The sequence below is a fragment of the Triticum urartu genome, chromosome 1A, assembly GCF_056163025.1.
Source record: "Triticum urartu cultivar PI428250 chromosome 1A, HENAU_Tu73, whole genome shotgun sequence".
NCBI lineage: Eukaryota > Viridiplantae > Streptophyta > Magnoliopsida > Poales > Poaceae > Triticum > Triticum urartu.
Genome location: NC_141873.1, coordinates 38198256 through 38224065, shown reverse-complemented (window position 1 = coordinate 38224065; position 25810 = coordinate 38198256). Strand labels below are relative to the sequence as shown.

Sequence of the window (25810 nt, the reverse complement as noted above, 5' to 3'; positions counted from 1 at the left end):
AACGTGCAAAATAATAAAACGTGGTAAATATATGTCGCGGCCGTGAGTTTTCTTTTGCAAGCGCGCAAAAAAAATTAAAAAGGGAATGCAACACGAGGACTTCCCAGGAGGTCACCCATCCTAGTACTACTCTCGCCCAAGCACGCTTAACTTCGGAGTTCTGATGGGATCCGGTGCTTTAGTGCTGGTATGATCGCATCCGACATGTTACCCCCGTCTTCGTCCCTTATGCTTGCCCCTCCCAGCTCCACTACAAAGACGATTGTACTTTGCTTTGCCCGCCGCTACACGCGTGAATAATGACCAACGAGCTAAAACTTACCGCAAACGTGCAAAATAATAAAACGTGGTAAATATATGTCGCGGCCGTGAGTTTTCTTTTGCACGCCGCGCAAAAAAAAATCAAAAAGGGAATGCAACACGAGGACTTCCCAGGAGGTCACCCATCCTAGTACTACTCTCGCCCAAGCACGCTTAACTTCGGAGTTCTGATGGGATCCGGTGTTTAGTGCTGGTATGATCGCATCCGACATGTTACCCCCGTCTTCGTCCCTTATGCTTGCCCCTCCCAGCTCCACTACAAAGACGGTTGTACTTTGCTTTGCCCGCCGCTACACGCGTGAATAATGACCAACGAGCTAAAACTTACCGCAAACGTGCAAAATAATAAAACGTGGTAAATATATGTCGCGGCCGTGAGTTTTCTTTTGCACGCCACGCAAAAAAAAATTAAAAAGGGAATGCAACACGAGGACTTCCCAGGAGGTCAGCCATCCTAGTACTACTCTCGCCCAAGCACGCTTAACTTCGGAGTTCTGATGGGATCCGGTGCTTAAGTGCTGGTATGATCGCATCCGACATGTTACCCCCGTCTTCGTCCCTTATGCTTGCCCCTCCCAGCTCCACTACAAAGACGGTTGTACTTTGCTTTGCCCGCCGCTACACGCGTGAATAATGACCAACGAGCTAAAACTTACCGCAAACGTGCAAAATAATAAAACGTGGTAAATATATGTCGCGGCCGTGAGTTTTCTTTTGCACGCCGCGCAAAAAAAAATTAAAAAGGGAATGAAACACGAGGACTTCCCAGGAGGTCACCCATCCTAGTACTACTCTCGCCCAAGCACGCTTAACTTCGGAGTTCTGATGGGATCCGGTGCTTTAGTGCTGGTATGATCGCATCCGACATGTTACCCCCGTCTTCGTCCCTTATGCTTGCCCCTCCCAGCTCCACTATAAAGACGATTGTACTTTGCTTTGCCCGCCGCTACACGCGTGAATAATGACCAACGAGCTAAAACTTACCGCAAACGTGCAAAATAATAAAACGTGGTAAATATATGTCGCGGCCGTGAGTTTTCTTTTGCACGCCGCGCAAAAAAAAATTAAAAAGGGAATGCAACACGAGGACTTCCCAGGAGGTCACCCATCCTAGTACTACTCTCGCCCGAGCACGCTTAACTTCGGAGTTCTGATGGGATCCGGTGCTTTAGTGCTGGTATGATCGCATCCGACATGTTACCCCCGTCTTCGTCCCTTATGCTTGCCCCTCCCAGCTCCACTACAAAGACGATTGTACTTTGCTTTCCCCGCCGCTACACGCGTGAATAATGACCAACGAGCTAAAACTTACCGCAAACGTGCAAAATAATAAAACGTGGTAAATATATGTCGCGGCCGTGAGTTTTCTTTTGCACGCCGCGCAAAAAAAAATTAAAAAGGGAATGCAACACGAGGACTTCCCAGGAGGTCACCCATCCTAGTACTACTCTCGCCCGAGCACGCTTAACTTCGGAGTTCTGATGGGATCCGGTGCTTTAGTGCTGGTATGATCGCATCCGACATGTTACCCCCGTCTTCGTCCCTTATGCTTGCCCCTCCCAGCTCCACTACAAAGACGATTGTACTTTGCTTTGCCCGCCGCTACACGCGTGAATAATGACCAACGAGCTAAAACTTACCGCAAACGTGCAAAATAATAAAACGTGGTAAATATATGTCGCGGCCGTGAGTTTTCTTTTGCACGCCGCGCAAAAAAAAATTAAAAAGGGAATGCAACACGAGGACTTCCCAGGAGGTCACCCATCCTTGTACTACTCTCACCCAAGCACGCTTAACTTCGGAGTTCTGATGGGATCCGGTGCTTTAGTGCTGGTATGATCGCATCCGACATGTTACCCCCGTCTTCGTCCCTTATGCTTGCCCCTCCCAGCTCCACTACAAAGACGATTGTACTTTGCTTTGCCCGCCGCTACACGCGTGAATAATGACCAACGAGCTAAAACTTACCGCAAACGTGCAAAATAATAAAACGTGGTAAATATATGTCGCGGCCGTGAGTTTTCTTTTGCACGCCGCGCAAAAAAAAATTAAAAAGGGAATGCAACACGAGGACTTCCCAGGAGGTCACCCATCCTTGTACTACTCTCACCCAAGCACGCTTAACTTCGGAGTTCTGATGGGATCCGGTGCTTTAGTGCTGGTATGATCGCATCCGACATGTTACCCCCGTCTTCGTCCCTTATGCTTGCCCCTCCCAGCTCCACTACAAAGACGATTGTACTTTGCTTTGCCCGCCGCTACACGCGTGAATAATGACCAACGAGCTAAAACTTACCGCAAACGTGCAAAATAATAAAACGTGGTAAATATATGTCGCGGCCGTGAGTTTTCTTTTGCACGCCGCGCAAAAGAAAATTAAAAAGGGAATGCAACACGAGGACTTCCCAGGAGGTCACCCACCCTAGTACTACTCTCGCCCAAGCACGCTTAACTTCGGAGTTCTGATGGGATCCGGTGCTTTAGTGCTGGTATGATCGCATCCGACATGTTACCCCCGTCTTCGTCCCTTATGCTTGCCCCTCCCAGCTCCACTACAAAGACGATCGTACTTTGCTTTCCCCGCCGCTACACGCGTGAATAATGACCAACGAGCTAAAACTTACCGCAAACGTGCAAAAGAATAAAACGTGGTAAATATATGTCGCGGCCGTGAGTTTTCTTTTGCACGCCGCGCAAAAAAAAATTACAAAGACGATTGTACTTTGCTTTGCCCGCCGCTACACGCGTGAATAATGACCAACGAGCTAAAACTTACCGCAAACGTGCAAAATAATAAAACGTGGTAAATATATGTCGCGGCCGTGAGTTTTCTTTTGCACGCCGCGCAAAAAAAAATTAAAAAGGGAATGCAACACGAGGACTTCCCAGGAGGTCACCCATCCTAGTACTACTCTCGCCCAAGCACGCTTAACTTCGGAGTTCTGATGGGATCCGGTGCTTTAGTGCTGGTATGATCGCATCCGACATGTTACCCCCGTCTTCGTCCCTTATGCTTGCCCCTCCCAGCTCCACTACAAAGACGATTGTACTTTGCTTTGCCCGCCGCTACACGCGTGAATAATGACCAACGAGCTAAAACTTACCGCAAACGTGCAAAATAATAAAACGTGGTAAATATATGTCACGGCCGTGAGTTTTCTTTTGCACGCCGCGCAAAAAAAAATTAAAAAGGGAATGCAACACGAGGACTTCCCAGGAGGTCACCCATCCTAGTACTACTCTCGCCCGAGCACGCTTAACTTCAGAGTTCTGATGGGATCCGGTGCTTTAGTGCTGGTATGATCGCATCCGACATGTTACCCCCGTCTTCGTCCCTTATGCTTGCCCCTCCCAGCTCCACTACAAAGACGATTGTACTTTGCTTTGCCCGCCGCTACACGCGTGAATAATGACCAACGAGCTAAAACTTACCGCAAACGTGCAAAATAATAAAACGTGGTAAATATATGTCGCGGCCGTGAGTTTTCTTTTGCACGCCGCGCAAAAAAAAATTAAAAAGGGAATGCAACACGAGGACTTCCCAGGAGGTCACCCATCCTAGTACTACTCTCGCCCGAGCACGCTTAACTTCGGAGTTCTGATGGGATCCGGTGCTTTAGTGCTGGTATGATCGCATCCGACATGTTACCCCCGTCTTCGTCCCTTATGCTTGCCCCTCCCAGCTCCACTACAAAGACGATCGTACTTTGCTTTGCCCGCCGCTACACGCGTGAATAATGACCAACGAGCTAAAACTTACCGCAAACGTGCAAAATAATAAAACGTGGTAAATATATGTCGCGGCCGTGAGTTTTCTTTTGCACGCCGCGCAAAAAAAAATTAAAAAGGGAATGCAACACGAGGACTTCCCAGGAGGTCACCCATCCTTGTACTACTCTCACCCAAGCACGCTTAACTTCGGAGTTTTGATGGGATCCGGTGCTTTAGTGCTGGTATGATCGCATCCGACATGTTACCCCCGTCTTCGTCCCTTATGCTTGCCCCTCCCAGCTCCACTACAAAGACGATCGTACTTTGCTTTCCCCGCCGCTACACGCGTGAATAATGACCAACGAGCTAAAACTTACCGCAAACGTGCAAAATAATAAAACGTGGTAAATATATGTCGCGGCCGTGAGTTTTCTTTTGCACGCCGCGCAAAAAAAAATTAAAAAGGGAATGCAACACGAGGACTTCCCAGGAGGTCACCCATCCTAGTACTACTCTCGCCCGAGCACGCTTAACTTCGGAGTTCTGATGGGATCCGGTGCTTTAGTGCTGGTATGATCACATCCGACATGTTACCCCCGTCTTCGTCCCTTATGCTTGCCCCTCCCAGCTCCACTACAAAGACGATTGTACTTTGCTTTGCCCGCCGCTACACGCGTGAATAATGACCAACGAGCTAAAACTTACCGCAAACGTGCAAAATAATAAAACGTGGTAAATATATGTCGCGGCCGTGAGTTTTCTTTTGCACGCCGCGCAAAAAAAAATTAAAAAGGGAATGCAACACGAGGACTTCCCAGGAGGTCACCCATCCTTGTACTACTCTCACCCAAGCACGCTTAACTTCGGAGTTCTGATGGGATCCGGTGCTTTAGTGCTGGTATGATCGCATCCGACATGTTACCCCCGTCTTCGTCCCTTATGCTTGCCCCTCCCAGCTCCACTACAAAGACGATTGTACTTTGCTTTGCCCGCCGCTACACGCGTGAATAATGACCAACGAGCTAAAACTTACCGCAAACGTGCAAAATAATAAAACGTGGTAAATATATGTCGCGGCCGTGAGTTTTCTTTTGCACGCCGCGCAAAAAAAAATTAAAAAGGGAATGCAACACGAGGACTTCCCAGGAGGTCACCCATCCTTGTACTACTCTCACCCAAGCACGCTTAACTTCGGAGTTCTGATGGGATCCGGTGCTTTAGTGCTGGTATGATCGCATCCGACATGTTACCCCCGTCTTCGTCCCTTATGCTTGCCCCTCCCAGCTCCACTACAAAGACGATTGTACTTTGCTTTGCCCGCCGCTACACGCGTGAATAATGACCAACGAGCTAAAACTTACCGCAAACGTGCAAAATAATAAAACGTGGTAAATATATGTCGCGGCCGTGAGTTTTCTTTTGCACGCCGCGCAAAAGAAAATTAAAAAGGGAATGCAACACGAGGACTTCCCAGGAGGTCACCCACCCTAGTACTACTCTCGCCCAAGCACGCTTAACTTCGGAGTTCTGATGGGATCCGGTGCTTTAGTGCTGGTATGATCGCATCCGACATGTTACCCCCGTCTTCGTCCCTTATGCTTGCCCCTCCCAGCTCCACTACAAAGACGATCGTACTTTGCTTTCCCCGCCGCTACACGCGTGAATAATGACCAACGAGCTAAAACTTACCGCAAACGTGCAAAAGAATAAAACGTGGTAAATATATGTCGCGGCCGTGAGTTTTCTTTTGCACGCCGCGCAAAAAAAAATTACAAAGACGATTGTACTTTGCTTTGCCCGCCGCTACACGCGTGAATAATGACCAACGAGCTAAAACTTACCGCAAACGTGCAAAATAATAAAACGTGGTAAATATATGTCGCGGCCGTGAGTTTTCTTTTGCACGCCGCGCAAAAAAAAATTAAAAAGGGAATGCAACACGAGGACTTCCCAGGAGGTCACCCATCCTAGTACTACTCTCGCCCAAGCACGCTTAACTTCGGAGTTCTGATGGGATCCGGTGCTTTAGTGCTGGTATGATCGCATCCGACATGTTACCCCCGTCTTCGTCCCTTATGCTTGCCCCTCCCAGCTCCACTACAAAGACGATTGTACTTTGCTTTGCCCGCCGCTACACGCGTGAATAATGACCAACGAGCTAAAACTTACCGCAAACGTGCAAAATAATAAAACGTGGTAAATATATGTCGCGGCCGTGAGTTTTCTTTTGCACGCCGCGCAAAAAAAAATTAAAAAGGGAATGCAACACGAGGACTTCCCAGGAGGTCACCCATCCTAGTACTACTCTCGCCCGAGCACGCTTAACTTCAGAGTTCTGATGGGATCCGGTGCTTTAGTGCTGGTATGATCGCATCCGACATGTTACCCCCGTCTTCGTCCCTTATGCTTGCCCCTCCCAGCTCCACTACAAAGACGATTGTACTTTGCTTTGCCCGCCGCTACACGCGTGAATAATGACCAACGAGCTAAAACTTACCGCAAACGTGCAAAATAATAAAACGTGGTAAATATATGTCGCGGCCGTGAGTTTTCTTTTGCACGCCGCGCAAAAAAAAATTAAAAAGGGAATGCAACACGAGGACTTCCCAGGAGGTCACCCATCCTAGTACTACTCTCGCCCGAGCACGCTTAACTTCGGAGTTCTGATGGGATCCGGTGCTTTAGTGCTGGTATGATCGCATCCGACATGTTACCCCCGTCTTCGTCCCTTATGCTTGCCCCTCCCAGCTCCACTACAAAGACGATCGTACTTTGCTTTGCCCGCCGCTACACGCGTGAATAATGACCAACGAGCTAAAACTTACCGCAAACGTGCAAAATAATAAAACGTGGTAAATATATGTCGCGGCCGTGAGTTTTCTTTTGCACGCCGCGCAAAAAAAAATTAAAAAGGGAATGCAACACGAGGACTTCCCAGGAGGTCACCCATCCTTGTACTACTCTCACCCAAGCACGCTTAACTTCGGAGTTTTGATGGGATCCGGTGCTTTAGTGCTGGTATGATCGCATCCGACATGTTACCCCCGTCTTCGTCCCTTATGCTTGCCCCTCCCAGCTCCACTACAAAGACGATCGTACTTTGCTTTCCCCGCCGCTACACGCGTGAATAATGACCAACGAGCTAAAACTTACCGCAAACGTGCAAAATAATAAAACGTGGTAAATATATGTCGCGGCCGTGAGTTTTCTTTTGCACGCCGCGCAAAAAAAAATTAAAAAGGGAATGCAACACGAGGACTTCCCAGGAGGTCACCCATCCTTGTACTACTCTCACCCAAGCACGCTTAACTTCGGAGTTCTGATGGGATCCGGTGCTTTAGTGCTGGTATGATCGCATCCGACATGTTACCCCCACCCATCCCATTCACTTCACTTCACTTCATTTATAGCAGCTTTATCCGCCTGAAGTCGTGTAAACCAGAAATGAATTAACAAATATGAAGCAAGACCTACTCCCTCCCATCCCAGGAATAATTGAAGAAAGTTATCTCCAGTCACCAACATTAGCATAAAAAAAGTAAAAATGGATAAATAACACATAAATCGAGGGCTATGCGGATCCTCAGACATATATGAAATGGAATAAAGATGGACCAAGCTACTTATGAATGTAACCACAATTAACATCACTACGGTCAGGCTATCGAACACAGAGTCAAAAGTGAATTACGAGTCAGGCCAATCTGCGAATCGAGCGAGCTCCCCTTGCAATGATGTGGTGGTGAACCTCTCATTCGTCTTCAGTGCTCTCCGAACCGTGCGGGAAGGTTTCCCATCACACGGCTCACCAACTTGATCTTCTGCGGGAACCTTATGTCAGAACAGGCCTGGCAAAAGAAGTACGGTCTCGCTTTCCTTTGCCACTCAAGTGTACGGCATCTGCCGTGCTTAGGCCCCTTCTTCCCTTCCCTAATCCAAAAATGAGTCCACCGCCTGCCTGGCACTGTATGGGTATAGGTATGGCGTGCAGGCCAGCCTCCCTTGGATTTTAGGTGATTAACTACCGAAGCGAAGAAAAGGCTGGATCAAGAAAAGGGGGGTACTACGAGCCCTCTGCCCCACGCATCTAACCAGCTCGCGTGGTTCACCGGTTCCACCGACGTCACCCTTAGATAGAGTTATTCAGTCGATACAGAGATGCGCTTAAAGTGGGGGGTGTGCTGTCCCTATTGGGCTGGGCCCTTCCCCATAAGGCCCCACCGTCGGGGCATAAGCGCCCTCTTGCTACCCATATGCAAGGCGCCGTCTTAGCCTTGCCTTCCCAGGATCGCTCCCACACCTGTCACGTTCGTGATCGGCCTCCTCAACTGTGTATCGATCGAAAGGCAGGGCGGCAGAGCCCCCAACCGACGGGAGTAGTTACGTCCAGTATGTCCCCCCTCGATTCCCGACATGCTATGATACCCCAGGGTGGGTAGGAGCGGGTCGAGTCCGTATCACCGCGGAACAACTGCAGCGTCCGGATCTGATCTATCTACTCGGCAATTCATCCGGTGACTTCACGATCGCCAAAGAAGCCCCAAGAAGCATCAAACATTTCCGATGAGATCCATGGAGCTATTCTGAGATAGCAAGCACTAGCTCCCAGTGCGACTTCATAAAAAGCAAGAAAAGATAAGATCGAAGAAAATGAAACGCACGTGGTGGTCATTATAGCGGTTCCTTCAGATCCTAGAAAACGTCCGAAAAAACCGGCTACGGAACTACCGAGCAAAGGCAAAAAGACAATAAGTAGATACATAAGATCGAGTCTCTTAAAAAAAAATCAGACAATGTTCAAGCGGCCTGTCATTGAGACAAAAACGTGTTAAGCATATAAGCACTTTCGACTTGATTTGCAGTGGTCAGTTACGCAAGACGGGAAGAGAGTTTCCTTCTTCAGAGTCCTTTTATCCCAATATTAAGGATAATGTGTGGGCCTTTACTGAAAGAAGATGGTTGATCCCCTTGCCGACTCATTCCATCCTCCCCCCGGTGGGTCGTCCTCTTATTCACTCTCGCGAGCAAAGAAGAAGAGAGACAGCATTCAAGCCAGCAATGGACTGAGGTATGAGACGATAAAGGTAAAGAGAAGGGGCCGTCGTTGGTGCATAACAGATCTTTCCTATCTACGATCTTTCTCGGTGCATAAGCGAGGCTTCGCGGTCGAAGTACCACATAAGCAATAAAGCCAATAGACCTTGAATAGCCTGTACGAAATAACTTGTGAAGAGGATTTACTAGTCTAAAAATCTTGTACGCAAGTTGGCACAGCGCTTTCAATCAATCTCGCTCATCTGGTCTGCCCGGTCAAATCAGCGATCATGCCCCCCTTATTCTAGCGGAGGAACAGCTTCATCAGATTCATTCCCTTGCTAATCCGCCTTCAAGCCTTGTTCCTTCTTCCGCTTCATCTATCGTAAAATTCTATATGCCACAAATAGAAGTAGAAAGAAATCCTAGCAGTCATTGAGATTGAATCCAGAGGAAATCGCAATCCAATTACCGTGAGAGCGAATTAACAGAGTCAGTTCAACTAAATGGTCAAAATCAGAATAAAGGAAGGTAACGAAATACTTCATTAACAAGGCCCGTTTAATTAACAATTTTAGCTTTCTTTGCTCACCAGCTTTTTTCTGCGCCCCTTCACTCACTTCTGAATGACTCCTTTAGCACTCTCTTTTGGTTGGTTACTTCATTGAAATAGAAAGTACATCTCTAACTCCCGGCTAACGCGAATCATTCAAAAACTACTACTTATTGGGTTGGGCAACCGACACGTGAAATCGATGCCGGGCTACACTTCCTTCAATTAATTGTTTAGGTTTACTTTGGCGGAGCATTCAATCCAGGTGTGGGAATCATTCCGACTTCATGTATTTGCCCTGCCCTAGCCTCTTGGGAATGTAGGTGTCCGAGAATGGAAGCTCGGCAACAGAGCAGACCGGAAGAAGTATGTACCTCATGAAGCAAGGACTAGCCAGAGCTCTTAGTATGGCCACTTTTGCAGGATGAATCCGTTCACTGCCTGCTTCTCTATCGCATTGGACCTAGAAAGAGTGCAAACAGGAAGCATAGATCCTTGAGAAATAGAGGAGCTATGAGTGCTGTCCACAACCTCTAATGTTCCAAAAGATATAATCCGTCACTCGCTCCAGAGACCTCAGTACCGTGCTAACTCCAAGAATTTCCTTCTTTACTACATAAAGCATCAGCTGCTGGATAGAAAGCAAAAGCATTTATTTATAGCTGACAGTTAGCTTTCGCTTGATTTCTTTCTTATAAAATTACATTTTGTTGATTGTAGATTGGGTCGGTGTAAATAAAGGGTGAGCTCCAAACTACAGTGGGAAAGGCCGAGTATACACCAACCATACTTTGGAGTGAGAAGGAGATCCTAACTAACAAAATAAGGCATCTGATACTATGCTGAAAAGTCCCGTTTGGTCACTTTTCAAAAGAAGGATGCGCCGCTATTTTATCATCATCTGGCACTGCTTGACTTGCTTTCACAGCTTTTAGCTTGAACGTGGCACTAAAGCCTCCATGTCAACTAAAGAAAATAGTTCAAGACAGTAGAGCACAGAGGGAATTACCAACATGGGTTCAGCATTTCGTTTAGTGAATGCGGAGATAAAAGCAGCTGCTATTGATGTGCAATTGGACCGCTCGCATCGCTCCTTGACACGAAGGCTATAAGAATCAAAGGAAATACTGGGCGTAAATGACTTTGGAGTTCAAACCTGGCAAAGTCCTTACTTACTCGGCTCCAGGCCAAAGCGATGAAAAGACCCTTTATTTAATATGGTCACGCCCATGAGAGAAAGTCTAGCCCTATCAACACCTTCTGATCCTAGTTGGCTCGAGTAAGGCAGGCTACTTCTAAGCAATCTAGAGAACATTGAACCTCATTGAAAAGAAATAACTTCCGGCCAACATAAAGATCCAGCAACCTTTTGCCTGACCTCGGCTCTGACGCATTCCTCCTAGCCTAGATTTTCACTACATTCTTTGGGATCAATGCCTACTTCTTGAACTTGAAATACCTGTATCCCTTCTTCGATAAGTGGAATGTTTCGCTTGAGCGTCTACTTTGGCGAAACCCTTGTTATCTATGCTATGTATTTGTGGCCTAGCCCTCTATAAGGCACACGTTTTTCATACGTGAGGCTATAGAAGGAAAGCAACAATCCTGGAGGAGGAAATAGTTCACTTGTTGGGCACCTGGGCTCCCTATTCGTAAATTCACTTACGTGACGAGCAATTAACAAGGCGCGCTGCGTTTGAATGACATGTTATTTGAATAATATTGCTGCTGTGTCGCAAGTCTCAGTCTTCCAAAATAGGAGACGACTATGGACAGAGATACCAGGTAAACGGAGTGCCAGTGATTGCCTTGGTTGATAGTGGCAGCACGCACTGTTTTGTAGACCCCAAAGATTGTGAAGCGGGCTGGTTACGACTCAACTCCGTATAAACCTATGGAAATCACAGTAGCAAATGGCGCTAAGATGTATTGTGAGCACAAATGTGATGGCATGCTATGGGTAATGCAAGGGAAGGAGTTTCAGTTTGACATGAAAGTCATGGAGGTAGGTTCGTATGAGGGGGAGATTGGATTTTGTTGCTATAAGAAGGAAGGGCCAATTATTTTCTCAACCAGTGCACCATCCATAACATTGGTCAAGGAAGGCAAGAAAGTAGTTTGAAAGGGAATTCAGGATCAGACAAGGAGGTCAGTAGAAAGAGGAAGGGTGCAGTTACAACAAGGAGAGATTTGTATGCTCGTGCAAGCTTTTCCAGTGAATGCCACCAGCAAAGAAACCAGAATACCTAACAGTATGAATAAGTTACTTACCCGAGACTCTGACATTTTCAATGAGCCAAAAGAGTTACCACCAGACCCATGATCATGTAATACCTCTTCTGGAGGGAGCTGAGCCGATTAATCTCAGGCCGTATAGATACTCGCACGATCAAAAGGCAGCCATTGAAAAGTTGGTCGATGAAATGTTAGCAGCTGCTGTGATTAGGCCAAGCTCAAGCCCTTTGCCCTTTTCAAGTCCTGTACCTGTAGGTAGGATGGGTGGGAGTTGGCGATTGTGTATAGACTACAGGAAACTAAATAGCCTTACCATTAATAAAAATATCCCATTCCTTTCGTGGATGAACTCTTGGAAGAGGGCAGTCCCAAATGAAAAAAAGCCATTTATCGATCCCAAGAAGCAAGTGAATTAGTTTTATTGCTTTTCTTCCTTTAGCTTCTGTTTATTGCAAGCACATATTTTATAGTATTATTTGAGATGCTGGAGTAAAAGGGAGTCAGAGGTAAGCCCTAGCTAGCCGCCCCCCTCTTCCCTATCAGCTGAGAGTTTGCATTCGCCAGTGTGCCACCATTCCTTATTCATACTGTACTTCACTTCTCTATGCTTCAGGCATTCCGCTTTCATCTTGTGATACCCCAGACCTGTTTCTTTGGATCCTTAACTACAAAAGTAAGCACCTCCCCTAACTAATTAGTTAGTATCGAGAGACTCAAAAATCATTAAAGTTGAGAAACAAAGGTACTCTTGCCGATGGAAGAAATTCCATAAATGTCCCATAGAGTCAAAAAGCTGTTTTGAGGAACCAGTATCAAAACTTGACCCATTAGCTGCTGCCCTACTTCATCCAAGGGCTAGGTGTGGGTGTGACTAAATCCCCTCCTTCCTTACTTAATAGTTATTTTAGTCTCCTTGGGCAGTCGACCCCTTCAATTGGTCATGCTTTTCTTGTTTCTCTGGATTCGTTAGGCATGCGACGGGCGAGCAATCTCTTGATACTACGCCTAGCCGTGGGCTTGCTCTTCTTTTTGACCTTGCTTGATCACTCACTAATAGGGATTGGGCTGATCCAGGCATGCAAGCACTCAGGTACCCTTTTCATCCACTCCTTCATCCGCTGATTGTCGCTGTCGATGCCCAGCTATTTAGTTTGGAAAGTGTTAATCCGAGTAGTGAGCCCTGTGGCATACCTCTGAAGGTACCAACGCTTGCACTTGTTTGTGTTAATGGATCCAGCAAGACTCTAATATGATTTCTAAGGATTTGAAGAACGACGTGTACATGTTTCATTTCACCTAATCCATCATTTGAGGAGTGGGTTTCGCGATTGGGCTCAGATAGGGGTAAAGAGGGGGAACGGAGGCAGAGTTGATAATTGTATGGTTTCCCACTAAGCGCGAGCATAAAACTTGATCCTTCCTCACCGTAACCATGGTGTCAAGTTGATTCGCACCGGATATCGATACCTTCAGCCAAGACCCATTCTTAAGTACAAGCCAGTGGTGGTGTCCGGTCGAAGGAAGTTAGTGCTAAGCACTATTAATATCGTATCGAACCTGATGAGTATTTTAGAGTCTCTTTGGACCCCAACTGGAACAGGAACGTTGTCTCTTGATTTCTTCTTTGAATTCAGGTATCAATTCAATTATGATATGAAGAAAAGAGAGAAAGAATTAGTTCCACCAAAGGAACCCCAGTGAAATGCCTTCCTGGCTATCAAGCATTTTGCATTGCTCAAAGCCTAGAATCTTGTATCTGGGAACTGGGAAGAAGATAGACGGTCAACGGCTGTTGCCAATAGTCCTGAATCTGCAAAGCTACTGCAAACACATGCAACACAGGCTACAAGAATGAAGAAACCATGAAACCAACCTAAAATCACTGCCAGCACTTAGTTAGTTAAAGCCCAGGAACCACTTGTGTTACACCGGTGAAGCAGAAGCTCCGAAAGCTGTCCGAGGAGCCAGCCATAGGTGGGTTCTTTACTGGCCATAGGTAGGTCCCTTACTGCTGGATCCTCTAAGCAGGGAAAGATCGTAGCTAGTATGAATTGGAAGAACGATCATACCGAACCCAGGATCCTGCAACTATTCTTCCTTCGTTCAAGACTCGCTTTTCTCGCGGGTTGAATGAGTGAGCCTTGGCCATACATACTGAGATTCAACAGTCAACTTTGGAGTCCGTCCTAAAGCCCCACCAATCTACATAGGTGATACCAGGGTAGGTACTTGAAAGACGAGAATAGAACCCATGCTGATGTACCTTAGCTTTTCCGCTCTTCCAATCCTAAACAAGATCATAAATAAGAGTCCCAGGCCGCTTAACGCCCTCTTAGCACATATGATAGGAGCTGGCATACAGAATTACAAGAAGTTGGTACTTTTTCCAATCCTTTCTGCTTTCTCACCAGCAAAATAGGATCGATCGCGAAATCAAAGAAATCTTTCACCTCACTTCTAAGATGAGCTAGCGCTCGCATCACCTTTCGATATCCTATATTTTGGATATTCAACAAGTAGCATTTCCACGGCATTACCACAAGGATTTCCTGTTTCCCCGATCCACCAGCTACGTTCGCACACTTCCAAATAGTAAATGCTCCCGCGGTTGGAGTTGAGACTTTCTTATCCCTCTTGTTACGACGGATCGAGCATATGATTCTTTTCTTGATTGAAATCATTCACTTTTCCTTGAAATCGTCACAAAGTAATTGGAAGAAGAAGTGCTTGAGAAGCTCATGGATATATTCTATGGTGGCTTCTCCAATAGTTCGAGCCATAGCTTCATTTCATTGTTTCTATAATTTTCTTCACTTTATCATTGCCCTCAAGTACAAGTAATTTATGACAAACTTTCTTTCCCATGGTTCGGGTGGGCACGGATATGGATGGCAGGACAGGAGTGAAGATCCCTCAGCTAAGGGCTAGACCGGACGTTTCACTGTCTGATGACGAGTGGCACACAAATCAACCTGAGAAGGATTCTGCTATGTAAAAAGTGTTTATATAAACGAATTGTTTAACGCCAAGATGCCAATAGCAATGATGGATAAAGCAACTCCCACGAGTAGGGCTCGAAAGCCGGGGACTCTCCTGGCAAAGAATCTGAACGATCTGAGTTCTTTTCTGAGAAAGAAGAAGATGCAAGGCATGGATCCAAGCCTGAAGGCGACGTGGAGTGTTATTATTATCGTTACTCCAGAGAATGGGAGGCACTCTCTTCTTGCAAAATGCAGTTCTGAAATCTGTAATCTAGATGATTCTGGTTGAAGGGGACGATGCAGCCTAGCGGTTACGAACTTTTTGTTCGATTCAAAGGATTTCCACTTGAGTAAAGCTATGGTGGGAAATAAACTACCAATTAGGCAATGCGCGTCTCTATTTCTTGAATTCTCTGGTCTAGGCAACCCGAAAGCGTTGTTTAACAAAGACAAGTCTGAATTTGAAACGCAATCCGGCAGAGAAAATAAACTTAAGTAACCACCAGTTGAAACTGAGCGAGGATGCCTCTCCTAATGGAAGTTACGGGCTCAAACAATACCTAATGGTAGGCAACTTTGCTACCCGAGCATCTCTTTCTTATTAAGAACGACATAAATGTTGATTTTCTACTCTCGGGAGTAGGTAAGGGGGACTATGCCCAATAAAATAGGGACTACGGTAGGCATGAAATGAAACTTCTTATCTTAGGTACGGAATTCCTCCACATTAAGACACCAACCTGCCCTTGACAAGTCAATAATCAATCACTAGATTTAGGATCACAAGCCGATGCGATGCTTCACGTCGAAATGGGTTAGTCTGCATCTGAGAGACCCCGCCTAGCTCTAAAATGGTTTCAACCTTTCCTCGACCTCATGGAATGAACTAACTCATATGCAGTGAGCATATTATCATAGACATCCCTCACGATAGCGAACTTGAAGAAGAAGCTGTTTCGACATCTACTTTATCCCAAGTGCAATAATGCTCCAAGTACGGGTTTTCGAATTCATTCCTCGCTGACCGCGCGTCATCTTCAGTTCACGATTGAGGCTCAGATGGAGACTGATGAGATACAGGCTCTGGCTAAGGTTGACATCCAGGCTCTGGACAAGCGATAAGAGATACTTTCTGAAGGATCCAGCTAAGAAAATGAAATGGGTTAGTGGGAACAAGCAGCTAAAGCGCAAAGGTAAGGATGAGCTCGAAAAGTGCAAACTTGAATGATAGCTAGTGGTGGATTGAGACTTTTGAGCTTCTCCATCGATCACTTTTGCGGAAGCTGAGTCCTTTCTTTTCCAGCAACTTCAAATCAGAAAGCCCCGACTCCCATAAAGAATGCTTGCAGATCTTTCTTTTTATTACGATGACGATATGGACCTCATTACTGTCTCATTTTCTTATATTTATATAAGTTCTTTTTTTTGGATTCGACATAACAAGAACAGAATCACGCTCTGTAGGATTTGAACCTACGACATTGGGTTTTGGAGACACACGTTCTACCGAACTGAACTAAGAGCGCTTTCCGGGAGATAAAGCAGTAAAGAAAAGGATGATTTTTGTACCGCATGCATATAGAAAAATGAAACTCTGAATTTTGTCCAATTTGAATCGATCTCAATTGATCCCTCGTTACTGCCCATAGGAGAAGTAATAGGTAGGGATGACAGGATTTGAACCCCTGCCTTGTTTTCCACATCATAATTTATTCCTCCATCTATATACAACTTTCTTGTCATTTCTTCTTTTTGGTTTCATATAATAAATGATATACATCTGAAACCCAACCTAACGTATAAAGAATGAATATTTATCGGTAATGCTCAGGAAGAAAGAAGGGGTCATCTTTTTGATTTTTATTCCACCCTCATGTACCCTTCTTTGCATTTTTTCTAAAGCCTGTTCAACCTCATATCACCTAGAACAAGTCATGGACTTCTTCAATGAAAGAAAGTCTCATGGAAACGTTTTCAACGAAATAAGAACCATACAAAATAGATTTCTTGATCTTTTTATTTAGGAAAACGGATTTTTTCGCAGTTTTTTCTTTTATCCTAAAGATATGCAGAACGAGTGTATTATGAAATGTTCGTTGTCTAGCTTTGCATACATCGCTACTTAATCGTTTAGTGGTTATCGATGAAATTACTTCACCATAGAGAAAATATTATGGAAGTTTATATATATATATATATTATTGGTTGCTTTTGTTTATGTCCAATTGGAAAAGTTGATCTTCTAAATTCATATGTTTAGCCTAAAGTACATAACTTGTGTTCCTCCCTAGTTCTTGCAAAGCCACCTAATCAAGCCTCACCTCATTTGTAGTTATAACATGTTCAGCTGAAAGCAAACTCAAAATAAAATGGGTTTACTATTAGTAACACATATACTTTTTTACCTTAGCTCTTTCTTTATTGTTCATTGAGCAGTTCAAATGCTTTGATTGCTTATCAGATAAGAGGTAAAAATATTCTTCATTCGTTTATTTTGTTAATTCAAAATTGCATTCAAATCCATTCTTTCTCATAACTTGAGAATATGTACAGCGCAGAACAGAAAAGAAGGCAGATTTGATGAGTTGTAGGGGCGGACCCACTTCCACTGATTTCTTGCGGGAAGGTTCTATAAGGGAAGAAGAATCAGAGCTGTGACCTGGTAACCTTGATTTCTTTCGGAACGTCATTACGAGAGTAACAAAGAAAGAATAACGTAGATAGGAAGGAGCGAGCCGAGCCCCAAGGATAATGAATTGGTATGCCGGGTGCTTACTTGAGCAAGAAGCCAAGTCATCGATAATCAAAGAAAGGTGTGAGTGAACGAGCCCAACTTTCCGATTCAAATATGACTCCTTTCCACTTTCAACAAATAGAGAAATCTCCGCTAGGCTAGCAGTGGGTAACCAACGTAGTGCCCCATTCGTTCCATGACATCCAATCAGTTCTCCTCGGATTCCAATCCAATCTCCCAATCAGTGAGAAATAGACGGTCGGATGAGATCTCGAACGTTGTCCCTACCTACTGAGGAATCAAAAGTGTACGTAGAAAAAGAGAGTGTTGGAAATGCATCGAGGAGAACTTACCTTGTGAGTCACTACTCCGGCACTGGGCAGGAATACTACTAGCGAGGCTTATAGGCGGCTAGTTCTTAAAGAAATCTGTCAGCTATAACCTAGCCTATTGAATCTGGTACGCCCGAAGCACGAAACTAGATAGGTAGCCCTACCTACGACTAGAAAAGTATCGTATTTTTTTCTTCCAGTAAATCTTCCACTCATTCCTTCCATTATGGAATATCATTGGGAGTGTATTTTCCCTCTCAAAAAAGGCTTCGCCCTCACTTCACTGAACTTATTGGAAATGCCTAGGACAGAGTTCATTCACTTGCCCAGCAGCCCTACTCCTCATAGTTGATCCGAATTTCTATCCCTGATTGACTCAATCAGGAAGAGGAAGACTTGATAAAAGATGAAAAGAAAGGATTGATTACCTTTTTAAGTCAAGAAAAGAAAGGAAAGGGCTATTTATGAGTTTATGTAGATGAAGTTTCAGATTCTTGGATGAGCGGAACATCTTTGAGACAAATCATCTCTACCCGGGTACATAGCTTCATCCAAACCATGGATCCACGAATTGTTGACTCGCTCTAGAAAAGAGCTTCGTAGTTGGGAGCTCTGAACCGATGATCGATATGGTTTCCTAGGATGAGAACTATGGTTTACTACTTGACAATAAGAAAGTTGTTTTATCTTTTTTTCACTTTTTGAGGTGTTTTGCCTAGTCTGAATTTCCCCTTCTTCTATTTGATCAAGATGGATAGCAAAAAAGCATGAATAGGCCTACTGGGATGGAAGGAGAGAAGGACTGAACGAGAAAAGGAAATACCTCTTTGTTTACCTTGGAATGAATTGCTCAACTACTTAGGTAACGAAACGAAACGTTCATCTACGATCTTTCTTAAAAAAAGATAGGACTGTACGGCAGTTCTCGTTAGTAGATTCGCAGAACAGAAGAAGAAGTTCACTCTGACTTGCGCACTACAAAAAGGCAGCCAACGACTTCGGACGTACTCCGTCTTTCGAGCCTCTGTTTAGCTTCAAAAGATAAGGCGCTAGTGCAACGAACGCTGCTTTGGTGCGTCCCACCCCAACTAACTAGTGCTTGACTTGACTTTCCCCCGCGCCCTATCCAATGAATAAGGAGAAGGCCGGCCTATCAATGACCGAGCCAGTCTGATCTCCTTTATACTTACCTCAAACAACGAGCGAAGTCGAGATGTTGATGAGAAAGGGGCTTTTCTCAAGGCCAAAGAGTGCTCTTTGAAGGCTACTATGCATCCTTACGAATACAAGAGTGGTTTTTTTTGTTTTGGGTATAGCAGGACTTGAACCTGCGACCATTAGGTTAAAAGCCCAATGCTCTACCAACTGAGCTATACACCCGATTTTACAAGAAGGCTTGGTGCGGAAAAGAAAAGAGGGCGGCCTGGCCCCTTTTCTTCTTATCATATCACAAGGGCGCGGCTCTGTATGGTATAGTACTGTGGAGCAAGTTTGGGAGTCCTTTCCACTCATTGAGGATTCTATCTAAAAAAGAAGGTCAACGGGGGAGACTACAGTAGCTCGAACTCAGACTATCTACGAAAAAGGTAAAGTCGTCTTTCCTAGGGTTCGACCGAAAGGAGCTGTGTTCTATGGTTTGACGTTGTGGAGGTCCAGCACTCTTCTAAACGAAGAAAGAGGGGATTCGCGCTACCTCCTACTCCTACAGAAGATCGATTGGCGCGAACTTCCGATCGATTCCTTATTCATTGTTGCCGACCCTTACATCATCATAAAGAGAATCAAGATATCCCAAGAACCCAGCTAGGGATGAATGACTAGCGCTCAAGAACAAGCAAGGGATGAGCGCACGGGAGCGGCGTTGCTTGTTGCTTTATTATCACATTAGAGAAGCGGAACCTCCAAGCTCAGACATCTCGAACTCAGAAACTACCCTTCTATCCCACCCTGCTCCTCCGGCATCGGAAGCAGAACTACCTGACCGAAGGAGATAGACAGGAAGGGAAGACGGTCATACAAAGGCCGAATAAAGCTCTCTTGAAGCTGCATCTGAATAGACCTAGAGTCACTCAGTACATACGAACCCTTGAATAAATAAGAATTGAGAAGTATGAAATGTGGGCATCATAACAAAAAAAGAAAAAGACCGAACCAGTAAGACTAATGTCTACTTATTTATACCTTTGAGAGGTCCACTTAGACTATTATGATTTTCTCTTTAGCTACGTAGGTTATATAAGATTCAATTCAATCTAACAAGCGGACTGGACTACCTTCGGCTACTACAAGATATTTAGAAACCTAAGAAGCTGAGCCTACTTTACGCACTTAAGGCAGCAGCAGATGATGAAGAAATGGGCGGTAGATGATAATGAGAAAGGGCGCCCCTTGGCATTTCCTGTGGGGGAGTCTGATTGATCCAATCACGACGAATGATGTCAACCCCCTCTTTTGCGCCTAACTTGACTCTGATTCTCCCACTATGAGAGCTGATCCAGGGGCTAGTTCGGCTACAGAATGGAATTTACGAAAGCCCCCCGTCTTTCCGACTCAATGTATTGCCCTTTGGGACCAGGATCTGACGAGGAAGTGAGAGAGGGGACACCAAACATAGGTGCGTACCATTGCCCCAATCCAATGGACTATGTCATACAGGGAGGAACCCTTGGAGGTTGGGACAGAAAGAAAGCAGGTTTTGCTTCTGCTTCCTTCGAGCTACCAAACTCTTTCGTCAGGTGTGGGTCAAGTTCCCTCATTATTGCTTGACTTCCCCTTTGGGGCACGAAAAGATGGACTAGGACTTAAGTAAGGGAGAGGACAACCCCTGTTTCTGGCTTACCTTCAACGAGTGAGTGCTATTCCCATTCCTTACTTTGATCCGACCCTGTTCCCCGACCAGTTTGCTTGCTCACTAGAAGAGTCAAGCGAGAGCAGCTAGTTTAGAAGGAAAAGGACACCTGGGGCTATTCGGCCTCACTTGTCGGAGACTGAACTACCGCTCGCTTACTTGCTGATCAAGGAGGTCATTTCCACTTACTCTAAGCATAGAAGGAAGAAGATTGAAAAACTAACAAACAAATTGTCTTCAGCCCTACTTACTTATAGGCTGACTTGGCCCAGGAAACAAGGTTCTATTAGGCTTGCAGGGCTTAAAAAAGAATGAGCTAGATCGCAGGTATTTGGATACGAGGTAGTAGCGGGGTCTAGTCGAAGCGGTGCGCAAAGTGTACAAAGGCGAGTCTCACGGGCAGCGGCACGTGAGGGGTCTCCCGAACTTCATGGAAGACGCAGTTAGGGAGTTGGAAGATGCACTTTGGACTCCTGCACCAGTAAGAATGGAACTGGAATAAAAAGTCGGGGTAGCTAGTCACTCCGTTACTGAGGAAAGAGAGGATGGCATTTCCATAAGTAGACTCTCCTTCTTACTGAATCCTTATCCTGCCCTCTCTACTCGGGAACAATTCATTCTTAACTCGTACATAAGTTCCGGGCGTCGACAAGAGAGTTAGCGATCTACAGCTGGTTCGGTGGACTGGTGGTGACACGGGCGGGCCCTCTACTTTATTTGCCGAATCCAATCGATCATGGGCGGCCCTCTTCGTTCACAGTCTTTCTTTCCTTTCGAATCCAATTGTTCCAATCTGACCAAATAGCAATTCATTGAAATCATTCGGGTCACCTCTTTTTTAAGCACTTGACCAAGCCTATTTCTATAGAAAAGGACAGGAATCTATTGACTTTGAGTCTGTCTCCTACTACGAAATGGGAACTGAACACAGGATGGCAATAGTTAGAAAAAAAATCCCCTCGTACTACGTCATTATTTATTCGATTTTCCCTGGTAAGTGCTCCAGATGCAGTTGCTTTAGTTGACGTAGTGAGTGGAACCTAATTATCTGTTTCCTTTCATACCAGAGTTGCCTTTTGTAGATGAGAAAGCCAACAATTTTGCAAGGAGTTGATAATTGCACTTGAAGTAGTAAGTTTAAAGACAGTTGAAACTTAATGGCACCGTTTAACCAAGCACTCTTGTAGCTTCGGAAACTCCGTGTTCAGATCGGTGAGGCAAGAGACGAATTCATCGTCAGTTACCTCCACGATATCCAAAATACCCTCAAGACCATGAAGACAGATAATGAGAGTCAGGTTCAAACAATTCAAGGATTGTAAATACCATAACAGCAAAGTAGAATGCACCAAATTTTTCCTATTACCGGTTCCAGGAAGAGCACACCAAATGAAAGAAACTATTACTCAAAAAGCGAATCACATCTCGATCCACAAACTGCCAAAAGCCTTTGTTATTCCATTCCCAGTGGAACGTCAACCTGTTTAACAACAATTTTCTAAGAAACTTGCTGAATTCTAAATGAAACAACCTTATTTTCAAGTGACAGGCAATATCCATTTCAACCAATTATTAAAGATAAAAGGGCTAACTGCACAGCTAATTGAATTCCTTTTCGAGGTTGAGTTCATCTTGAAACCGCATTTGCTTCCTAATTAAACTGAGAAAAAATAAGAATATTAAAAGAAAGACTCCACAGAACATGAATGAATTCAGGTACATCACATCAGGCTGATATGTGCCGGTATCATACCTGTTTCAAGATTCTGGCTAAGCCCTTCTTGTTGCCACATATCCAGTTTCTTCTAAGGTTTCTGGAATTGCTCAAGTTCCTGCTCAACGCTTCTTGTCTAGCTCCAGTCTAGCACTTGTACCAGTCGCCTACCAGATCACGGCTTTGCTCCAATTCTACTCTCCAATTATGCAATCCTCTCAAAAATTGGGGCTTTTCTTCACTTCAGCACTTCCCCTCGCAGTGGATTCCACTAGGTTCTTAACCTCTTCCCAATTCTTAAACTGAAACCTGCGATGTCTAATCCAACTCGGCACCTAACCAGCTTGTCAGCATCGTAAGTTTGCCTCAACATTCCCCCTAGAAATACAAAAATAATGTAAATCTACTTTCATTTATTTATTAGGGATGAGACTTTCTTTTTCTTTTTCTATTTTCTAGAATAAGTATGCTCTGGAGTAAAAGGATTCGAACCTTTGCATGCCGGTACCAAAAACCGATGCCTTACCACTTGGCTATACTCCAAACGGGGGGAAGGCTCGATGAAAACGAGCTGGGATATAGATTTTTCAGAAGGAAGAGTTAGTTACCCTCGGTCTTCCTTCTTTCCCGGGAATCAAGGAAGTAGTAGCGGGACAGTCCTTTATTTCCCCCTTTAGACCAACTACAACAAGCTCGCTCCTTAGGTTAGCTCTCTGCTCTACCTATTTGTTTGCAATGCCTTGCTTATCAAAATAGGCCTTTCTGTAACCTGACCTTACGCTGAAAAACTGCACTTGTTGGCTCTGCGTCCACTGAAACTTATGAAAAAGAAATGTTATTCTATCGATATCTTCAAGAGTTCCCTAACCCCCTGACTGAGAGTGCTATGATGGGCTATTGAAGTTCGTCCCTGCGGCACGGTGGGGCAGTGCAAATCCTTTCATTAATGAAGTTCCGCCCTGACACTCCCATTATTGGCTTCCTTCCCTGGGGACCGCTCGGGCGAAGGCAGAGCATGGAATGATCGTAGGGGCATCCTTCCTAGGTGGAAAAGACGTGTGTGACTAAAACCAGGAGGAGAAATCCATTTTCAAATGGCGACAGAAAGAAAGGAATCACGAAATAGAAGAAAAAGTGCACTGTGCTGGCAAATGTGGAGAATAGCCATCCATCTTTCATCAATGAAATTGTTCCGTATGGGTAGCAAATACACATATCAGAAGAGCCAACCCGAAAGCACTTGCTTCAAAGAAGCAGCAGTTACCAAGAAATTCCTGTTTCAAGTCAGTATATCTCGATAGAACCAATTCCAATCCAGGTAGTGTGAACAGAGGATGTGGAAGTTCTGTTTCCTTGCCTTGTCAAGCATTTCATCTGACACTCTATCTATACTATAGCTAGATCAATTCCTATTCTTTCTTCCAGGCGACTTTACTCCAAAGAATTTTTCCTTCTTATCTTGACTCGATCTCACGAAATTGGATTGATTGGCACACCGCGCATCTGGCATTCGCTTCTCCTATCTATCTCTTCCAACTAAGCTGATCACTGGAAAATATGAAATCCTGCAAGCAATCATTCCAGAGCCAACTACGAAGATACCTGGTCTTCCACTCTGTTCACTGGAGGAAAGACAAGAAAGTAAACAATTCTTCAAAGGAATTGGCTCTACCGGAACAGAGGAATTGGCTCGCTCCTTCGCTCGCTGGGTAAGCATAGAATGCACACCAGTCTGGTATCAAAGCGTATCTACTTGAAAAGGAGACTACTTGAACAGATGAAATGGAAGGAAGAAATGAAAGTTCGATCTACCAACGTAGAGTCCGCCCCTCCCAGGAAGAAGAAATTTGCTACTTTGGCTCATCAGTTGGTAAGTCTGTCTATGAAGTTCAGTGCCCAGAAAAGAGAAAAAAAGACCAAAACAAGCTTTTTCAAGCTCTACAAGTCCTATATATATAGTGTTCCACTAGATAGCCGTGTTAAACTAGTCCAGTCTTGCCGAGTGGCCTTATCTTCTGGTTACCTGGTCCGATACTTCTACTTCGAGAGTGAGTTAGTAAACAGGATCAACTTTATGATCCATTTTGAGAAATTGCAATCACAGAATCAGAACGAGTGGGTCTAGAGTCCATCCTCACACAGTTGAAATGCTGCTTCTCCCTTCTCCTTTCCAAAAGAAGGTGGACCTCATAGCCTCTGACAATTCGAAAAGTAGGTCTCAGTCTCATTTTCAGATGCAATTTTCCACCGGAAAGAGAATCCCATATTCTTTAAGCCAAGCCGCCAATCCTAGGGTCAATGCGGAACAGGAAACCATTGCTATTTGAGCAGTTAGAGAATCGAAATTCCACTCATTTAGAAATCGATCGGCGAATGCCAGAGGAAGGATAAGGGGAGCCTACACCAACGTAGTCTTAGCCCTAGAACACATGGAGCTTGGAGCACTGATAATAAGTCTGTCTGATTTTCAAGGAGTTTATGAACAATCACCACATCCATATTGAGGAGAAAGCTCACTCAGGCTACTGAACTTGTAAATACAGTTGCGCTCATGATAGGGATTCCGTTTATGGCGTGAGGTGAAGTTAGAAGCATACCTGGATATATACTCATAGTGGCTTCCATACCTATCTCCGGTAGAACTAACAAAATAGAAACCTATGACTAGTAGACTCATACGAAAACTTGAAAGATCTATTTCATTAGAAGAGAAAGTTCACTAATCTATGGCCTAGAAAGCCAAAAGAAATGATCAGTCCAATGACAGAAGGACAGAAGCGCGTTCCCTTCGTCCTCAATGTGCGTCCACAGCTTACTCGAGTGCTTGAGATATTCATTTGGTTTAAGGCACCTTCATCGTAGGAAGGAAAAAACCCGGATCCCCGGGCGGATCATTCCCTCTAACAAGCTAAACAAGAGTCCAGGAGCGAGAGAGGAAAATCCAAAGTGCAAATAACATAATATGAAAAAAGAAAAAAGTTCTATTGAGTTGTTGAAAAAAAAAGGCACTTTAGAAGCGAAAGTAGGCTATTCTCGTAAAGGAATATCGTAACGGGCGACTAGGTAATATAGAAGGCCGACCCACCCGAATCTCTTGGTGGCCTTTCCCTCGGCTTCCATCACAGAAGATGTCAGCAATAGCAATCCTTCAGTCAATAGAATCAGTAACTATACTACTTAAATAGTGAAATACCAACCAACACATAAAGCAATAACCAGATAGATAGAATGATAACAGGTAATACGAAGATATCAACACAGCCGGAGTCACGAGGCTCGATAATGACCAATGGGTTAGGATCTGAGGAAGCTTAGTTTGGATGATGGAATATTCGCTGTTCTGATTG

General features: G+C 44.8%; 23 non-coding genes across 23 annotated transcripts; all 23 read right to left on the bottom strand.

Moving 5' to 3' along the window:
* Positions 1-82: 82 nt before the first annotated feature.
* LOC147989552 (5S ribosomal RNA) lies at positions 83-201 on the bottom strand. The gene has a single exon (XR_015614067.1). It is a non-coding gene; the product is annotated as a 5S ribosomal RNA (ribosomal RNA).
* Positions 202-410: 209 nt separating this feature from the next.
* Positions 411-528, bottom strand: LOC147989551 (5S ribosomal RNA). Its single transcript, XR_015614337.1, has one exon. It is a non-coding gene; the product is annotated as a 5S ribosomal RNA (ribosomal RNA).
* Positions 529-737: 209 nt separating this feature from the next.
* LOC147989550 (5S ribosomal RNA) lies at positions 738-856 on the bottom strand. The gene has a single exon (XR_015614293.1). It is a non-coding gene; the product is annotated as a 5S ribosomal RNA (ribosomal RNA).
* Positions 857-1065: 209 nt separating this feature from the next.
* Positions 1066-1184, bottom strand: LOC147989549 (5S ribosomal RNA). Its single transcript, XR_015614328.1, has one exon. It is a non-coding gene; the product is annotated as a 5S ribosomal RNA (ribosomal RNA).
* Positions 1185-1393: 209 nt separating this feature from the next.
* On the bottom strand, positions 1394-1512 carry LOC147989548 (5S ribosomal RNA). Its single transcript, XR_015614131.1, has one exon. It is a non-coding gene; the product is annotated as a 5S ribosomal RNA (ribosomal RNA).
* A 209-nt stretch (positions 1513-1721) lies between these two features.
* Positions 1722-1840, bottom strand: LOC147989547 (5S ribosomal RNA). Its single transcript, XR_015614129.1, has one exon. It is a non-coding gene; the product is annotated as a 5S ribosomal RNA (ribosomal RNA).
* A 209-nt stretch (positions 1841-2049) lies between these two features.
* On the bottom strand, positions 2050-2168 carry LOC147989546 (5S ribosomal RNA). Its single transcript, XR_015614368.1, has one exon. It is a non-coding gene; the product is annotated as a 5S ribosomal RNA (ribosomal RNA).
* Positions 2169-2377: 209 nt separating this feature from the next.
* LOC147989545 (5S ribosomal RNA) lies at positions 2378-2496 on the bottom strand. Its single transcript, XR_015614367.1, has one exon. It is a non-coding gene; the product is annotated as a 5S ribosomal RNA (ribosomal RNA).
* Positions 2497-2705: 209 nt separating this feature from the next.
* Positions 2706-2824, bottom strand: LOC147989544 (5S ribosomal RNA). The gene has a single exon (XR_015613995.1). It is a non-coding gene; the product is annotated as a 5S ribosomal RNA (ribosomal RNA).
* A 361-nt stretch (positions 2825-3185) lies between these two features.
* Positions 3186-3304, bottom strand: LOC147989543 (5S ribosomal RNA). The gene has a single exon (XR_015614066.1). It is a non-coding gene; the product is annotated as a 5S ribosomal RNA (ribosomal RNA).
* Positions 3305-3513: 209 nt separating this feature from the next.
* LOC147989542 (5S ribosomal RNA) lies at positions 3514-3632 on the bottom strand. Its single transcript, XR_015614219.1, has one exon. It is a non-coding gene; the product is annotated as a 5S ribosomal RNA (ribosomal RNA).
* A 209-nt stretch (positions 3633-3841) lies between these two features.
* LOC147989541 (5S ribosomal RNA) lies at positions 3842-3960 on the bottom strand. Its single transcript, XR_015614128.1, has one exon. It is a non-coding gene; the product is annotated as a 5S ribosomal RNA (ribosomal RNA).
* A 209-nt stretch (positions 3961-4169) lies between these two features.
* On the bottom strand, positions 4170-4288 carry LOC147989540 (5S ribosomal RNA). Its single transcript, XR_015614418.1, has one exon. It is a non-coding gene; the product is annotated as a 5S ribosomal RNA (ribosomal RNA).
* A 209-nt stretch (positions 4289-4497) lies between these two features.
* On the bottom strand, positions 4498-4616 carry LOC147989539 (5S ribosomal RNA). Its single transcript, XR_015614173.1, has one exon. It is a non-coding gene; the product is annotated as a 5S ribosomal RNA (ribosomal RNA).
* Positions 4617-4825: 209 nt separating this feature from the next.
* Positions 4826-4944, bottom strand: LOC147989538 (5S ribosomal RNA). Its single transcript, XR_015614366.1, has one exon. It is a non-coding gene; the product is annotated as a 5S ribosomal RNA (ribosomal RNA).
* A 209-nt stretch (positions 4945-5153) lies between these two features.
* On the bottom strand, positions 5154-5272 carry LOC147989537 (5S ribosomal RNA). The gene has a single exon (XR_015614365.1). It is a non-coding gene; the product is annotated as a 5S ribosomal RNA (ribosomal RNA).
* A 209-nt stretch (positions 5273-5481) lies between these two features.
* Positions 5482-5600, bottom strand: LOC147989536 (5S ribosomal RNA). The gene has a single exon (XR_015614875.1). It is a non-coding gene; the product is annotated as a 5S ribosomal RNA (ribosomal RNA).
* Positions 5601-5961: 361 nt separating this feature from the next.
* On the bottom strand, positions 5962-6080 carry LOC147989535 (5S ribosomal RNA). Its single transcript, XR_015614065.1, has one exon. It is a non-coding gene; the product is annotated as a 5S ribosomal RNA (ribosomal RNA).
* Positions 6081-6289: 209 nt separating this feature from the next.
* Positions 6290-6408, bottom strand: LOC147989534 (5S ribosomal RNA). Its single transcript, XR_015614218.1, has one exon. It is a non-coding gene; the product is annotated as a 5S ribosomal RNA (ribosomal RNA).
* A 209-nt stretch (positions 6409-6617) lies between these two features.
* Positions 6618-6736, bottom strand: LOC147989533 (5S ribosomal RNA). Its single transcript, XR_015614127.1, has one exon. It is a non-coding gene; the product is annotated as a 5S ribosomal RNA (ribosomal RNA).
* A 209-nt stretch (positions 6737-6945) lies between these two features.
* Positions 6946-7064, bottom strand: LOC147989532 (5S ribosomal RNA). The gene has a single exon (XR_015614417.1). It is a non-coding gene; the product is annotated as a 5S ribosomal RNA (ribosomal RNA).
* Positions 7065-7273: 209 nt separating this feature from the next.
* On the bottom strand, positions 7274-7392 carry LOC147989531 (5S ribosomal RNA). The gene has a single exon (XR_015614363.1). It is a non-coding gene; the product is annotated as a 5S ribosomal RNA (ribosomal RNA).
* An 11816-nt stretch (positions 7393-19208) lies between these two features.
* On the bottom strand, positions 19209-19281 carry TRNAK-UUU (transfer RNA lysine (anticodon UUU)). The gene has a single exon. It is a non-coding gene; the product is annotated as a tRNA-Lys (tRNA).
* Between the last annotated feature and the right edge of the window lie 6529 nt (positions 19282-25810).